Source organism: Taudactylus pleione, unplaced genomic scaffold, assembly GCF_031769625.1.
Source record: "Taudactylus pleione unplaced genomic scaffold, aTauple2 ptg000327l, whole genome shotgun sequence".
NCBI lineage: Eukaryota > Metazoa > Chordata > Amphibia > Anura > Myobatrachidae > Taudactylus > Taudactylus pleione.
Window position 1 is genome coordinate 3,505,579 of NW_028284728.1, and position 18,595 is coordinate 3,524,173.

Genomic DNA, 18,595 nt, shown 5'->3' on the forward strand with positions numbered 1-18,595 from the left:
ATTGTTTTACATAAGTAGCTTAGGCCTGATTCTGAGTCACACGTAATACCATCGCAATTCTGTATGACTACAGCGGCCGTAAGTCCTATGCAACTATCTGCCTGTATACTGAGTTAGCACATTGCTCCGCCCCCAGCCTTCCGTCCCCGAGAGCGGTCGTCATGACTAGTATCAGCATTTACACCGGCTGTACCCCAAGCTTGGTGTAGGATTTGCAACTGAAAATGGCGTGCACACTCTGTACGCACAACTCATTCATGTCCATTCCGACTTCCACGAGAAACAACTGGGATAGGCACAGCTCAGATTTACATGTAGCTGCTCTAATCGTGCATACACATGGTCAGGTCTGTCAGATGAACGATTGAACAATTTTACCAACAATTTGAACAATTTTACCAACGATTTGAACGATTGAATGAATTTAGTCTGTATTAAAATGAATGAAATCGTCAAAATCTGACTGCAAACACAGACGATGTCAGATATCGTTATCTGACATGCGGGAACGCGCATCGTTCATCGTTGCAGGCCCACATGTCAGATTTTCTTTCAGATATGAACGATTGAACGATTTTTAAAATCGTTATCGTTCATATCTGACAACAAATCTGACCGTGTGTATGCACCATTAGCTTCATATGTCAACTGCCGGGCATGCGCAGTTTTCTAAAAATCATTACGTGTCGGTATCATGCGCAGTTTTCTAAAAATCACGATACATCGGTATTCGTACATGTTTGAGACTCAGAATCAGGTCATAGTATTAAGGAAAGGGGTCACAAACCCAGGTAATGCACAGAACAGATATTAAGGTGCAATTACAATATGTAGACAAAAATGATCGGACACTGACCAGCAAATAGATCAACGAGATATTATTGACGTCAGTGCAGACACCCTACTTGGCAAACTGTCCACAAGTTCCTGGACAACAGCAGAAAGTATGTTTTACCATTCCGTCTTAAGTACAGTGACCAACTGTCACACTGAAGATCGAGTCGGCCTAGAACGCACCCGTCGTTCCATTTCGACCCAGAACTGGCCAGACCATGCGGGTTACAGAATTATCTGTATACCAGTGTCCAGCGTTGCCCTGAAAATATGACAGGTGGCAATGTCGTCCTGATAAAAAAATTAATTGTTTCCATAGAACTACAAGCACATGGGCCTCCTTACAAAGTGTTCTTGTCGAACTCGTGTGCAATGGTGTGCATGGTATGTATTTCGCTTGCGAGGGGTGTCCAATCACTTTTGTCTACATAGTATATATCCTATTAATAATAATACCATTACTTCCACCCACGCATGCAGGGGGGGTTTCCGAGTCCCTGGAAACCCCCCCTGTTTGACCCGGCGAGCAGCGCTGCTTAATACATTTTTTTTTTTTTTAAGAAATACTGTGACACTGCCTGGGCTAGCTGTAGGGGGAGCTGCAGCGCGCAAGCTCCTCCTAGCCAGTTCCCAGGCAGGCACCGTGACATCAGCGCCTCTCAGCTGTCAGCGGCGCTCTGTGGACTGCCGCGCCTCCGGAGCTGTTGAGTTCGGCGCCAGGCGGCCGCAAGATGTAAGTGGCCGCCGAATTGTTGAAGCTGCCAGTATGTGTCAGGGGAGCGCCGGGGATCTTGCGAGCGGGCCGGCGGCGGGGGCTGGGAGTCTGAGTATTATTTTTTTTTTAATGGTGCGACACCATTCAAAAAAAAAAATACTCGGACTCCCAGCCCCCGCCGCCCGCCCGCCCCCTCCCCCCCCTTATTATATTCTACTTATATTCTACTGCTACTGCTATTCTGCTGCTGTGGGGGGGTGGAGGACGGGCTGGGAGTCCCAGTATTTTTTTTTTTTGTGACTGCAGCCAGGTGCCATATTATTCTACTGCTGGGGGGGAGGTGGGGGGCGGGCGATTATTTGGAAACCCCCCTTTCAAAATCCTGCGTTTGCCACTGACTTTGGATATTTTTCTCTAAGGCAACAACTCACGAATTTGGAATTAATATCAAAGCTAAAAATAGTTATTTAGCATAAAATGGTTTCTGCCAACTGGCCTTTTTGGCACTCTATGGCACTTTACAAAAAAAATAAATGAATTAATAAAAATGGTTCCGCGTAAGAGTGTATGAAAAATTGCTGCAAGAGCGTATATATTTTAAAACAATGCGAATTATGGAAGCGGTGAAAAGCCCCATATTACTGTAAATGGAATGCCTAAAGAACACAAGTGGCGTGTCTAATAATAGCCGGGAAAGGTCACACAGCAGAGACACTGTGCCAAGCTGTGGGAGCACTATATATTTAGAACGTCATATAAGCTGCTAATTCACCTGTTTCAGATCAGCGCTGATTGACGTTTAAATAATAACTATCGCGGAGGTAAACTGACAAAATATTCAAATTTAGCTCAGTTGCGGCAGCGTTTCAGGAACAGGCAGAAAGTAGCAATTAAACAACAAAAAGGAAGATGAAAAACCACTTGGCAGCCATTGTAAGACTTCTAAACGCTAGAACTTTTGCTTTAAGTTATTGTTTCATTCATCAGGAGAAAATGTTTAAGCAGCATGGGGACGGATTAACCTACTTAGCCCCAGCAGGTTCCTCAGTACAACTAATCAGTCCTCACTTATGTAGTCTTTTTCAGAGCTGTAGCTAGACTTTTTGGTGCCCTGTGCCAGACAGAGCATTGGCACCCCCCTCATTTTTCAAAGGGACATAATGCACCCAAAAAGGGCCATGGCTTCATGGGGAAGGGCCAGGGAAGAGATAGGAGAGGCCAGGAGATGCTGGGGATGAAATAAGAGGAAGCTACAAGCAAGAATGATAATAAATAGAAATTTGACAGGCCCAAACAGCGCCCCCTGACCTGTGGTGCCCTGTGCGATGGCACCGGCCGCACTAACCTAGCTACGGCCCTGGTCTTTTTCACTGAAAGCTATCTTTTAGAACTTGGTTCTTCAATAAAAAAATATATATATTTTTGAAAACATTTTAACAGAAAAAGTAGCTTTCGAGTTGATAATGATGCTGAATATATGTTTAAACTAGATTTAAAGTTGTAAATATCTTAAGCGACATAAGTGTTTTCATCCATTTTTCCATGAGACCATGGGCCTCATTCAGAGGCGGTCGGAGGATGCAAGCGGTCGCTCAGAAACTAGGCGGCCACTTGCATCCTGACCGCCCAGTCAGGTTAACACACACAGTTCTAACGACCGCTCCGGTGATGGTCGCGATGGTCAGAGACCATCGCGACCATCGGGGCTTACGACGAGACCCTAGGGTAGGGTCTCACTTGTCGTAAGCCCTGGAGAGCTTCTGGCTCTGTCAGAGCCGGAAGCTCTCCACTGACATCACTAGTGATGTCAGTGGGGCCGCCCCCAAACGGTAGGCGCTCCCATGGGAACGCCTCCGTTTGGGCTGCCCCCCCACGGCCCGCCTTCCAAACGGGGCGAGCTGTCAATCAACATCGACAGCTCGCCCCCTTTGGATCCAGACCCGCTACGACCAGCGCTGTCGGTCGTAGCGGGTCTCACGTATGCGCACGATGGCATGCTCTGTGGGGGGCCATCGACCCAGTCCGAGCGCATCGGCGCTAAGGACCGGGTCTGAATGACTCCCCATAACTGGTCATTTTGTGTGTTACTGTAAACCCGGTGTTCTTTCTAATCATCCAACAATCACGTCTGTACAGTATTTCGTCAGATCTAATGGTGCATACACACGGTCAGATCTGTCAGGTGAACGATTGAACGATTTTACCAAAGATTTGAACGATTTGAACGATTTTTGACTGCATAAAATGAATGGAATCGTCCAAGTCTGACTGCAAACACATCAGATGTCAGATATCGTTATCTGACCATCGGAAACGCGCATTGTTCATCGTTCAGGCATGTCAGATGTGTCACGATTTAAAAATCGATAACGATTGAAGAAAAATCTGACCGTGTGTATGCACCATAAGGGACAATGGACCTGATTCAGACCCGTTCGTTAGATGCGGCCGCTCGCTCCCAGCGTATGCAAATTCAGCTAAGTGACGTCAAGGCAGGCGATCACGCGGCAAGGCATAAGCACGCCCACTATGTCTTGGCGAGCGATCACTTTGTGTATGCAGACGCCCATTAGCGTATGGTGAGACGCCCACTAGCGCACGTCATCTCCAGGAAGTGTATTAAAACATTGGTACATCGAGGACCATCGGAAGCGATCGCAGCGCTTGTGGTTGCCTCTACCCTACCGCAAGCACTGCGAGGATTTCAGTGTAAAAAAAATGTCTGGTGATGTGTACTATGACGCTGGGTGTTAATTATGCACGCCTCTGAAACGGCGTTGAGACACTCAGGCACGCCTGCGTTCGCACCTCCACTCCCCCGTTATTAGTGTCCTGCCCCTGTTACCACCCACAAACGGGCTCTCCTGTCACTCATTACACTGGGCTGTCTTTGCAGGGCGAGCGAGCGGGTCACGATCGCTATGAGTAGTTAGCGCATGCGCAGATTAGCGAACACGCTTGCGAGTGGACGCTTGCTAGTGACTGGGTCTGAATCAGGCCCAGTTTACCAAAATTAACAAGGCACCTTCCTCTTTCCTGGCTGTAAGATATCAGCGGCCTAGATTTTCAGCCAATTGGATCAGATTTGTTTTTACATATTTTCTTATTAAGGCGCCTAGTATCAGCAATCGCTGCAGTGCCACGATTATCATCAGCTTGTATCGCAACAGACTTTTTCATTTTTGACAAAAGTCTCTCCTCTATGTACTAAACGTAACTCGCACTTTCAGCAGTTGCCAGAATCTCGGCCACATTGAAGGAGTCTGACACATTTTTGATAGACTCGTCCTGAGAATATGGCGCTGCGCATGTGCACTGCATCAGTTGCTGGAGCCGGACGGGGGGTTTCGGGGGAGGGATGGTATGGTCCCTTTCCTGGTAGAATGCTTCCATAGGCATATTGCAGGTTTATGCCATTAATGGGACTAAACTCCAAAATGCATAGCTGTTTAGAGTTTGGTACATAAGGATAAGGCCGTAGGCCCCATTAATAATAATAATAATAATAATAATAATAATAATGTTAAATTTCAGCATTTGACTATTAGCACATAGCGAGGGAATCCCGAAATGATGCAGAAACCGCAGTTTCTACATAATTTCATGGACACAAAGCTTGATAAATAGGCCCCTAAGTCCTTTGTTTATTTTGAAAGTTTAATATAAATAACAAGTACAAGGCAATAGGACAAATATATACTGTATGTACTTTAATTAGAGTAGATAGGGAACTATTAGCTACGCCTTCCTTCATTATTTCCAGCCACCAATACCTGATGGGGAGGCCAGGCCTCTCTTATCCCCTACCCTTAGGTGCTTTTCCTTCCCTCACTTTCAGAATCACCTCCTCCCCATTTCCTATATTGGCATCCGACCCTTGGGTTCTGCCGTCCCGCTACTTATTTGGGTATTATGACCTTGGATGCAGCAATGACTGTAAAGTCACTTTTTTATGTTTCACACAGAAATATATAATTAGACGGCAGATAAGAACCACTTGGCCCATCTAGCCTGCCCCTTTTTTTACTATTACTTCTTTCTTCCTGCCACTGATTCCTCTCCCTATGCAACCAAGTATCTGACTTGCCTTCCTCATTGCTTTGTTACAATGCTTACCTGCCATAAAGTCACCTGAAATAGTGACTCCTAGATCCCTTTCCTCCCCTGTAGTTTCCATTATAGTGACTTTAATACTATATTTAGCCCATGGGTTTTTGAGACCCAAGTGCATGATTTAGCATTTTTTTTGCCCATTCCTCTAGTCCAGGGGTGGGAACTTTTTTTTCTGCATTGGGCCATTTTGATATATATAACATTATTCGCGGGCCCGGTGCAGGCCTCGCCCCCTCCATGTGACGTCACACTGGGGCGGGGCCAGCAATGCCCGGGAGATGTACTGCTGTACTGCAGGACTGCTGCATAGATTCTGGCTGCAGGGTGCCATTCTAGGCACCCTGCTAGCCAGATGGGGCTAGCAGAAATAAGCTCAGAGGACCAGACCATATAGTTATGCAGGCCTTATACGGCCCCCAGGCCTGAGGTTCCCCATCCCTGCTCTAGTCTATCTACATCGTCAATCTTTTGTCGTACCCTTCCTGGTGTGTCTACCTTGTTGCATACCTTTGTGTCATCTGCAAAAGGCATAGTTCCCTTCCATTACCATTAGCAATGTCACCAATAAAGATTTGAAAAGGCACTGGTCCTAATACAGATCCCATAGAAGCATTTGGGCTTCTCTCCAAAGAGTGCTGATAGAGGGATCCAATCAGATCCCTCCCAGGACCCCCTGTGGCATGCCCGTCCTTCTGCGCATGTGCAGAAGGACGCCAGAGGGATTTCTGGGTCATAGACCCGGAAGTCCCTCCATCGCAAAGGGCCGCTCTTACCGACAGAATGATCCTTTGCAGTGATCGTCATGCATACCCGCCCTAGATCTGCTACATCCAAGTAAGTTACTGGATTTGAGAGATACTTACCAACTTTTGTGAAATCATTTCCAGGAGCAGTTGGGGAGGAGCTGCTGCTCTAAGCTTCGGGGGACAGGGCCAGGCTATACCCTGGGCCAGACTATTTACAGGAAAAGCCAGCGATTTGTGGGTCTGTGAGGAGGGGGTGGAATGATATGACACAATTCGCGTCATTTAGCCCCGCCCTCTACCTACGGACCCGCACATTTTTCAGATAAACCTCCCCAGTGGGAAGTGGGCAGACTGCGGGAGACCTGCTTACTCTTTTAGGGGGGTTACCCGAAAAATCGTGACTCCCGGGAGAATAGGCAATTATGATTTGAGATATTCCACAACTCTTCATCTTAATAGTGTTTCCCTTATTTTCCCCACTACTGATGTAAGGGCCACTGGTCGGTAGTTACCTGCCTCTTCCTTGCTTCCACTTTTGTGCTGTGGGACTACATACGCTCTTTTCCAGTCCTCTGGAATTAATCCTATAGCTAGTGACTGGTTGAATAATTCTGTTAATGGTGTTACCAGCACCTCTTTATGCTCTTAAAGGGGTCTATGTACTAAGCATTGGCAGGGCTGGCCCAAGCCTAATTTTTTTTGGTAAGCAAATATAGATTTTGGCGCCCCTTGGTGGACTTCTGCACGCATCGAAGACAGGCACCCAAAAAAGAAAAGGGCGTGGTCTTGTGGGAAAAGTCATACCCATGAGCCAAACCCCTTCATTTTCATCATGCTGGGGGCATGCCCGGTGCTCCTGGAGTTGCTGGGCATGCCCCCAGTCTCTCTCTCCAGCAAATAGACACCACGCGTATGGGCATGGCATCTATTCACCGCTTGCTCTGCTAAGCAGAGCAGTGGGTAAGAAGGGGTCTCCCAATACCCCCCCACCACCACCACACACACACTGCGGGACACTGTGACCCATGGGTGCGATGGCAGGACAGAGTTTGAAAAGCAGCATCACATGTCGAGCTGTGGCACAGCGGCGCCTTCCTTAGTGTGCCCGGCATAATTATAGGGTCTACTTTTCAGACTGTTCTCAGGGCCTGATTCAGACCCGCTCGCAAGCACTATGCGCTCACAAGCGGGTCCATGGTGGCCCAGTGCGCACGCAAAAAGCACTCGCTCCGGCACTCGCATCCAAAAGGGGCAGCTGTCAATGTTGATTGACAGCTGCCCCGTTTGGAAGGCAGGACGGGGGGGTGGCTGCAGGAACGCCTCCGTTTGTGGGCGGCCCTACTGACATCGCTAGTGATGTCAGTAGGTGGACTTCCTGCTCTAATAGTGCAGGAAGTCCACTGGGGCTTGCGGCAACGAGACCCTACCGCAAGGGTCTCGTCGCAAGCCTGATGGTCGCGATGGTCTTGACCATCGCGACCATCATCATGGCCGCTCGCATAAGCTGTGGGTGGTAACCCGCAGCTATGCGAGCGGCCAAGAGGCAACAAAAAAAAAAAACACACGCCCTGATTCAGAGCGAGCGCTCGCTTTTTGCGAGCGGCTCTGAATCAGGCCCTCAGTGTGATTACCGGACCCTTAGGCTGCCATCTACAAAAGAGAGCACAGACACCATATATCAGTGACACCACAATGCATGATATTGATACAGTACATATACATGGATTTGTTTTCAGTAAAATGCAATTGCCACAGCCTCTATCTATCTCAGTGGCGCCCTTCCATGAGGTGACACCCAGTGCGGGTAGGGGCAGGTAGGGTTGTTGTGCGGTGGCAAAAATAGGGCGTGGCCTCGCAGGTAGGGGGCGTGGCCTCACGGCCCGAACCCTTGTTTAAGTCACTCCAGGGGTCCGGGAGATGCAGGCTACCCCTGGGGACAAGTGCTGCCTCCTTCACTGTGTCAGGAGCCGAGTGCTGCACATAATGCTACAGCGCAAGCACCCGGCTCCTGTCACTGAGGATGAGTCGGCCCTCTGGTGTCACCCCTCGGCGGGTGACACTCGTGTGCGGCCCGCATGCCCCTCTTGACGCCACTGCTCTACTTCTACTCCCTTTCTGCACTACCCTTTCCTTATTACAGCCCCTCTGTGTTCCCTCCCGGCCACTGTGTTCCCTCCCCCCCAGCCTGTTTAATGCAGCTTCCCCTTAACTTTGCTCTACTTACCTGTTCCTGTAGTGCATCACGGCCTCTTCAGAGTCCCTCCCCTGGTCTGTGGTGTGTCAGCTAGCACATAGGGGACTTCTGCCGTTGGTATCCTACTGGTCAGTAAGTTGCACAGATACAGATGCCTTCACCCTCCACCTCCATGCCACTCGAGTCTGCCTGTATCTTGGACATCGGCACCACTGTGGTAGCGATTCCATGAGCCAATCTTGCTGGCTCCCGGCAACCAGCTTCCCTCCTACCCCCTGGCACTTTTGGTACCCGAAGTTCGAACTCCACCCACATACTTATACTACTCCTTCTCCTAGAAGAGTGCTCACTGATTGCCACTGCACCCCTTCTGTAAGCCTAGCAGAGTCTTACATTACTGTCTGGCTGCGGCACGGCGGCGCCCTCCTTAGTGTGAAGCCCTACTCCGCCGCGTACCCGGCATAAATGTTATTACCAGCCCTGAGCCTTGGAGAGAGATAAAGTGGCCAGAGATAAAGTACCAACCAATCAGCTCCTAACTGTCACTTTACAGGCTGTATTTGAAAAATGACAGTTAGGAGCTGATTGGTTGGTACGTTATCTCAGTCCATTTTATCTCTCGCCAAGGCTTAGTACATAGAACCCTTAGTATCCTTGGCTGTATCCCATCTGGCCCCATTGATTTATCAAATTTCAGTTTTGAGAGTTATGTTATGACCTCCTCTGTAAATGTATATCTACCTCATTTGTATTCATACTGTTCATGTGGTTTCTGTTTCTGTATTCTGTAAGGCGCTATGGACTCCTTGTGACCCCATATAAATAATAATAATAATAATAATAATAATATAAAGTTCACCATTTTTAGGGCAATTTACACCCAATCTCATTCATTTCACCACCCCTGTCCCAATTCCCAATTGTATATGAACAGGTAAGGTCTGGAATATTATAAAGACAGCTAGGAGTTACATGTCCATTCAAATCTCTATATTTTTATTACAGGATCTAGGACACCTCAGAAAACGCATGCAGTGAGTCGTTCTCTTGAGTGACAGACAGTGCAGCCAATCAAATGTTCACATTTTAAATCATACTCATTACAAGGTGTTTACTCAACCCTGGGATGATTATGATAATTAATTATGCAGATTACAGTTTTACACCTGGGTAAGTAATAATCACTTCCATGAAAACAGTATGATTTATGCACATGTCTGAGCAAGAAGACTAACACAGACGCTGTAATTGCCGTGTGAAAGATTGTACGTGTGATTGGCATGTCTGGATTTGCCGTCCGGATCCCTGTTTACCATTGGAAACCATGTAATGTAATGCAGAATAACAGGCAACGTTCATTTATGTCACTCTTGTAGAAGAAGATGACAGCAAAATTATAATATAGTATTATATACTGTACTTTTCTATATAGCAGAATAGTTTTCTGATCATTTTGCCTGCAGCAGGACACTGACAACAGAACAGGCCCATATTTAGGAGTAGAGTCTTTTTTATTGATTGAATTTTTGTTTTATGATCTAAAAGTACAGTCTCTCTGCACTCTCTCTTTGGCCTGTATATCATATGAGATAGGGGGATTACAAATACTTTCTTCTCGTCCTTGGAGCAGTATTGTCTGAGAGGACATAGAAATTATGAACTCCATCGATTATAGGCTACCAAAATCCACCCAACTATGCCCACTTTCTGAAAAACAACGTCCACTTTGACACTGCTCCACCCACTACTCAGTGAGCCATGCCCCTTTCAAGGACCACTAACCGGAACTACCCTACTAAGTTTGACACAGTTGGGAGGATTTCCTACTTTTTTGGGGTCACTTGTAATCTTACACCATGTGCTAGGTACTGTACTAGCGACTTCTAATGTGGCAAAGCTTCATATTGGGTCACCTCTGAAGCTTTCTTCCTAGCTTGTGTCTATATAGTACGATTTTGTGGGTGTGGCACCCCCCAAACGTGCAGCATGTCAAACATACTGCAGCTAGGAGGGACTGTGAGCGAGATCGCAGGACACGTTCTGCACCTACCTACGCAGACCCCTAACATTGGAGAATAAGGCCCTCTGTCCACAGTCCCTGGTGCTGAGCAAGTTGGAACACTCAGTAGTAATTACAGAACATTGAGGAATAGCAGCACGTCAATAGAAGAGGGAGTCTGCTTTGTCTCTGTCATGGGGTCAAAACCCAAACTTTCCAAAATTAATTTGTAGATATGTATGTAGACTTCCATCATCACATTAATTGTCAAAGCAAAAAAAGTAAAATGTAAAGAGAATTAACTTTTAATTTGCTGCCATCTAGTGGTAGTTTGTTGTTACAGTAACATACAGTAATTTTCACTTTCTGATAGATGACACAGATAAATGGATGTCAAAGCACCATTGCTCTAGACTGCTGCTATTGGTACAATCACACAGAGGGTCTGATTCAGTGGTGCACGCAGTGTTGATGGCACATGCAAGCAGACAATGTTTTCAATGGAATCGGTATGAAATAACGACGGCTGAATAGCCGACGGTTCTCATACTGACGCCGAAAGCCCAATCAGCTACAATCCCGACTGGGGCTGGTAAGTAACTTAACTCTCCCCTGCCCCCCCTCCCTAACCCTAAAACTCCTGGGGAGGTGCCTAACCCTAAGTCCCCTTGTGGGTGCCTAAACCCCCCTCCCCGCACCCTACACCTAACCCTACCGGGGGGGTGCCTGGCCCTAACGTTCCCCCCGGTAGTGCCTAATCCTCCCTCCCCGCAGCCTAACCCTAACACTCCCAGGGTGGTGCCTAACCCTAAGTCCCACCGGGAGTGGCTAAAGAACCCCCCCCCCCCGGGCTGCTAACGCTAACCTGTCCCCGCTTAACTACGTTCGGGATGCCGTCTGTCGGGATTTCACCGGCGTGGGGCTTCTCTTGTCGGGATTCCATCGGCCGGCAATGTAATGTGATACCCCTGAAAGTGTATTGACCAGTTCATAGGAGTACATGGTAATGGATATATAGAATGCATTGTCTTTTAATATAATGTCAATTCATATATGTACACAAGTTTAATGTAAAAGCATGCCAGCCATATATAAACATGTATGCGCTGTTTGATAGGTATATATATATACTGTACATATACAAAACATGTCCAGTTGATGTGTATATGTACCACCCCCCCCCATGGAGAAACAGTGGAACCCGCTGCCCACTCTGGACACAGGGATCCAGGAGTGGGCACGCGGCCAGGAGCGGGACAATGCTGCCGCAGCAGAGGGGGAACCTCCCTCTGAACTTATTAGGGGGCCAGTGGAGAGAGCGGCGCATGCGGTTGGCAGGAAGAGGTCACCGCACGCGACCGCTGACATATAAGGTACCTGCGGAGGCTGCTGGGAGAAGGGTGCCTGAGGTAAACGAGGTAAACCCAGCTGTGAGGAAAGTGCTGCGCTCACCGGAGAGCGGGACTTACCGGTGACCACTGTGTGGACCCATTGCAGCTGGAAGGTGTCAGCCGGGATACAGCCAGCCAGAGGGGCGTGAGGACGCTACCGGCAGGAAGCTGTACAGGAGGGATCCGCCCAGAGACCTTCCATGGAGCTGATGACTGACAGCCGGGGGCCAGCCTGCAGGAGGGACCGCTGTCCGGATCCTCTAGGGTGCTGAATCTGCTAAGCTGATCCACAGGAGAGGTCTGTAAACAACACCAGCACCAGCCAGCATTACTACTTCAGTCATAAGCTGTAAGTTACAGAGAGCCAGTAGCTTTCCCTCAAGGGCCAATCCTCACTGCAATAACTGTTAGGGCCGGGGGTCCTGTATCTTCTGTTGAGGAGACTGAGGGCCTGAGCGCTCGCAACTGGGTCGATGGTGGCCCAGAGTGCATGCGCACAATGGAGCCGGCTCCGTCGTGCGCATGCGCGAGACCCGGATAGCGACGGGCAATCTGTCGCTCTGGGTCTCGCACCAAAGGGGGCGTGCTGTCGATGTTGAGTGACAGCACGCCCCCTTTGGTGGGTGGGTTGGGGGGGTGGCTGCTCAGATTTGGGGGCGGTCCCACTGACATCACAAGTGATGTCAGTGGGAGAGCTTTCGGCTCTGTTTGAGCCGAAAGCTCTCTGGGGCATGCGGCCACGAGACCCTACCACAAGAGTCTCATCGCAAGCCCGATGGTCGCGATGGTCTTGACCATCGCGACCATCATCCTGGCCGCTCGCATTAGCTGTGGGTGGCACAGCAATGCAAGCGGCCTGGTGGCCGCTCCATAAAAGAAAAAGACGCCCTGATTCAGAGCGAGCGCTCTGTCAGAGCGTCTGGCTCTGAATCAGGGCCTGAATTCTAAGAGCAGCTACTATAAGAGCCCAGGATAGCTTTTGCCCCATCACAGACTACTTCAGTGAATATAGTCAAACAACTTGTTGCTGCGGGAAGGTACTATTACTACATATAACCTGAGAAACAGAGTGCAGGTCCTGTCCATTTACTAAACAGGAAAGGTAAATTAAAGCTGCATTATAGCAAAAAAAAATACTACAGAACTCAGGGCCTGATTCAGACCCGCTTAGCGCTCGCAAGCAGGTCGATGTTGGTCCAGTGTGCATGCGCACGAAGGAGCCGGCCCCGTTGTGCGCATGCACGAGACCCGGATAGCGACGGCTAAGCCGTCGCTCCTGGTCTTGCACCAAAGGGGGCGTGCTGTCGATGGTGAGTGACAGCACGCCCCCTTTGGTGGGCATGCCGGGGGCGTGGCTGCCCAGATGGAGGCGTTCCCTTTGGGAACGCCAACCGTCTGGGGCCGGCCCCACTGACATCACAAGTGATGTCAGTGGGAGTGCTGTCGACTCTGATAGAGCCGAAAGCACTCCAGGGCTTGCGGCAACGAGACCCTACCACAAGGGTCTCATCACAAGCCCGATAGTCACGATGGTCTTGACCATCATGACCAACTTCCTGGCTGCTCGCTATAGCTGTGGGTGGTCACCCACAGCTATACGAGCAGCCAGTAGGCCGCTCTAAAAATTAAGAAGGACGGCCCTGATTCAGAGCGAGCGCTCTGTCAGAGCGTCCGGCTCTGAATCAGAGCCTCAGTACGTTATATTGATGTCCGAAGTTTCATCAGACACCAGTTTGAGACAAAGATAATTAGCATCAGCTGTAGACTACTAAAGAAATCCTCAAACCCGGGTTTGCAACATACAAGTCCACAACAACATTGGCAGATAGCATCCTTTAGTGAAGTAATATTATTGAGAACATTGGGGGTCATTCAGACCCGGTCGCGAGCGCAGGACACTTGCAAGCGGGTCGATGTTATCCCAATGCGCATGCGCACGACGGAGGGAGCTCCGTCGTGCGCATGCGCGAGACCCGGACAGTGACAGCCAAGCTGTCGCTCCGGGTATCGCACCAAAGGGGGCATGTTGTCGATGGTGACTGACAGCACGCCCCCTTTGGTGGGCATGCCGGGGGCGTGGCTGCCAGACGGAGGCATTCCCATGGAAACGCCTACCGTCTTGGTCCGGCCCCACTGACATCACTAGTGATGTCAATGGGAGTGACTTTGATGGAGCCAAAATCACTCCAGGGCTTGCGGTCACTGAGACCCTACCGCAGGGTCTCGTCGCAAGCCCGATGGTCGCGATGGTCTTGACCATCGCGACCATCTTTTTGGCCGCTCGCATATGCTGTGGGTGGTCACCCACAGATATGTGAGCGGCCAGGAGGCCGCTCCATTTTTAGGTAGGAGGGCACTGATTCAGAGCGAGCGCTCTGGTCAGAGCGTCCGGCTCTGAATCAGGCCCATTGTTTCTTCAGTAATAGGATATTGTGAGCAACCTACTTAGCTTCTAATGTGCACCAACGTAACAGGTTACTGGCCAGAGGTTAAGTGACTTAAGGGACATTGGCCCTCATTCAGAGCCACTCGCTAGCGGCAGTACGCTCGTTCCGAGCGATGTTCGCACATCTGCGCATGCGTACGGTTTTTAGTACGCATGCGCGAACCAGTCAGTGCGGCCGAAAATCGTTGGTACGCAATATAGCGAGGGCCTGCTATTTTGAGTGACAGAATGAGGCGTATGTGGGTGGTAACAGGGGAAGGTGCTTGAAAACGGGGAGTGGAGATCCGAACGCAGGCGTGCTTAAAGGTCAAAACGGGCGTTTTAAGGGAGTGCATAATTAATACAGCAGCGTCATTGACCACGTCACTTGGTTTTTTTTAACTCAGAACTGCTCGCAAAATAGCGGTTGAAAACACCAACCACAAGAATAGCGAGCAGTTCATACGCTGTACGATGTACTCGATTAATCTAATAAATAGCGGACATGACGTATGGTGCGTGCAGCCAGGGGGCGTTTTTATCAAATAAACGAGCGTATGTTTTGCTCGCTCGTTCAGACTTAGAGGTGGGAACAGACTGCAATTTGCGAACGGATCATTTGAATAGCCACCCCTTATTTTTGAACGAACGACCACAAATAGCGAACGGCTCTGAATCAGGCCCATTATGGGACTTATATATTAATTCAACCTAGTATGAGAGTAGAGTCATTATAATTGTTGCATATAGAAGCATTAAGATATTTTGTTAACCCATTTATTTAACAGCTCAAGAAAGAAGCGTTCCTGATCAATAAAGCTTCGGCGAATGTATGTGTGAACTGTTGTTATCACTATTGTTGTATTTGTAAAAGAGTCATAAGCCGAAAAGTTAATTGCTTACATTTACTGCTTTTCTATGCAATTCATTGCAACTAAATAAACTAATCTTAGCGAATCTAGTATTTCCCCGTGTCAGTGCCCGCGCAAGTGTCCATCCTTCACTTCTCTGCCTGAAGAGATCAGAGTGGATATCTCTGGAATAACTTTCAACACGATGAGTGTGTTACAGTAACTGCATCCCATTTTCCATATACGCATGCGTCCCAATAGCTACTTGTCTTAAGACGCAGAATAGATTTGGACGCAGACAGAGGGAATTACTGTGGAGGTTTCTGGGTGGTAACAGGGGGATGATTAGCCAGAGGCAAGTCTGATCCAGGTGTGTCACAGTCAGCAACTGACACTGGTACAGGCGGCCACGTTTAGAAGGAGATTCTGCATCTCCATAAGGCTGATGCAATGTCTGATAGTGCGAACGATGTGCGACCGATGGTGCATCTTAATACGTGCAATGGTGTATTAGCACCGCAGACAGTAGACATCTCAGTACAGAAACCATTGGTGGCAGCATTAGAATGAATACGCAGTCACGCTGGACATGTACTGTGACAGTGTTTTGTCAGGTGCACATGTGACGTGAGGAAGGAGGCTCATGTTAGGATGCTTCATTTGTGACATCAGGCTTTATATTGGCTTTTCCCCTTCTGTGACATGAGCTGTCAGCCTGGTACACAAGAAAAGCTTGGGCCAGCCCCAGGGGCGTATTTATAATGGGTGCACACCTTGCTCCCATATTATACTTATCTCAGCAGAGTCCTATGTCGGCACCACTGTCAGCGATGTACAAACGCCTGTAAAATGGACGCCGCTGCCATTTTCCCGTCATTTTGCACATGCGCAGTACAGGGAAAAATGGCCACCGTGTCCATTTTCTTGGTGACCTGTGCATGCGCTATTGACTCTGGGCACACTCTAGTGCCCAGAGTACATCAGTGCAGCGCTGGCCGTGCTGCCCTCAGTGTGCTGCTGGCCGCCGGACTGAGAGGAGGGGGCCCGTGACGGAGACTTCACACGAGCCCCCTCCTCTCTTGAAACGCTCCTGGCCTGCCCTGTGTGGCTAGTATACAACACAATCCCCAATCTCTTGTGGCCAGTGTAGAATATAGACAACGGTCTCTGGGGCTATACAATACAGATGCCATACACCTGGTGGACCACAATACAATACAGAGGTTGTGTACAACATAGACCTTTTTTTTTCATGACTAGCTTCAAACACAGAACCTTGTTTTTGGTTGATACTATAGTGTATAATATAGAACTGATTATCAGAGGCATCACCAGGTCTGCTGACACCTGGTGCTCACTCTGAGTATCTCTGCGTGTCGGAGGTGCCCCATCTACCGAAAAATGGGCGTGGCCTAAAATGAAGGGCCGTGACCTTGTGGGGGATACCTATGACTTCACTTCGGTGATGATGGGCTGCCCCCAAGGACTGGGCTGTCAGCAGTCGGCAACTATGACAGGAGCCAGGTACCGCAGGAGAATGTCACACTGCAGCACCTGCCTCCTGTCACTGCAGAGGAGGGGGCATTTTAGTGTCACCCCCTCCGAGGGTGACACCCGGGTGCGGCCTGCACCCCCCTCATGACGCCACTGCTGATTATCAAGTGGCTAGTGTAGAACACAGAGACCACTGCCTGGCGGCTAGTGTACAATATAGAACCCATTGTCTGGTGGCTAGTGTCCAAAACGGAACCCCACAGTATCTGTGGTGACTAGTCTACAATTCAGACCCAACTCTCTAATAATTTGAGCAGGGCCGTAAATAGGGGTGTGGAAGCCGTGCCACAACACAGAGTTCAGAGCCCTGCGGGTGGCACCATCGCCGCCCCATGGCCCCTACATCTGGCTAGCAGGGTGTCTAGAATGGCACCCTGCAGCCAGGACCATTGCAGCAGTGCCTTTGGAAGCTTCAGAGTCCAGACATGCACACCGCAGCGTGTACAGCCCCCAAAACATACAGAGCATGCGCTGGGAAGGGGGCGTGGCCGGAACAGGAAGCAGTGAAGCCCTGTTTCGGCACTGAGTTTGTGTACAGTACAAAACCCATTATCTGGTGGCTAGGAAATAATAAAGAGCTTGCTACCTACTGGCGGGTGAGGTATCATGATGTGTAGACATTCATCATGTCAATATGAGAATGTCAACATAATGTCGACATTGACCATGTTGACATTCATCATGTAGAAAGGGATCAAAGGTTGGCATGTTATAATGTCCACATATCGTGGTGGCCTAACAGTCATTTACCTGCTCCTGATGGCTACAGCAGCTCCAGCTGCATCTTACGGGTCCTGGTGAGTCATGTGATCGTCACTTCTCTAGCCCTGATCCCTACCCCTAACCCTCCCTTTGGTGCCTAAACCCTACCCCTCCCTCTGGTGCCTAGCTTTAATCCCTCCTCCCACAGCCTAACCCTAGGCCTCCCGCTGGTGCCTAGCCATAACCCCACTCCCCCCCACAGACGAACCCTAAACTTCTCCTTAGTACCTAACCCTCCCACAGTCTAACCCATTTCACATGTCAACATTCTGAGAATGTCGACATCATGACTGTTGAACATTGTGAATGACACCCTAATGACTACTTACCCTACTGACTAATATACAAGAGGGAGCCCATACCCTGTTGGTCCTTACTTACCGACATTCTAAATCCCCTCCCCGGGAGAACCCCCAAGGAGGATATTTTGTGCCAACTTCAGGGGGCGGGTCCAGACTGTATACGTCATTAGGCCCCTTCCTATCACCACCAGCCCCATCTGCGTCATTTTAGCCCCGTTCCCCTACTCGTGGATCCGAAAATTCTGTAAAATCTCCCCAACCTGCCCACTTCACTAGCAAGTGGGTGGGATGCAGGAGATATGCCTACTCTTCCAAGGGTGCGGGGGTTACCCAAAAAATCATGAGCCTTCTGCAATTCCCGGGAGAGTAGGTATGTATGTGTTGGCCCTGTGTATAATGTCTAGTGGCCCATTGCATCACGGACCCCCTCATAACAGTCCACTTTGCAATACAGGCCATACCCTGGCCACCCCGTGTACATTCAATCGATGGATAGAACAATGAACATTATCACCTAATAATATAGGATGGCGACATTGCTTCCTGTCATGTGCTGAACACCGCTATCAGGGCAGAAAAACGGAGCGTCTAACAGGAGCTCTATGGCACAGAGGGGGAGATGTATCAAGCCGTGGATAGAGATAAAGTGAAGACGTTGCCCACACAAGCCACTCAGCTTCTGTCATTCTATAGACTGTGCTAGATCAAT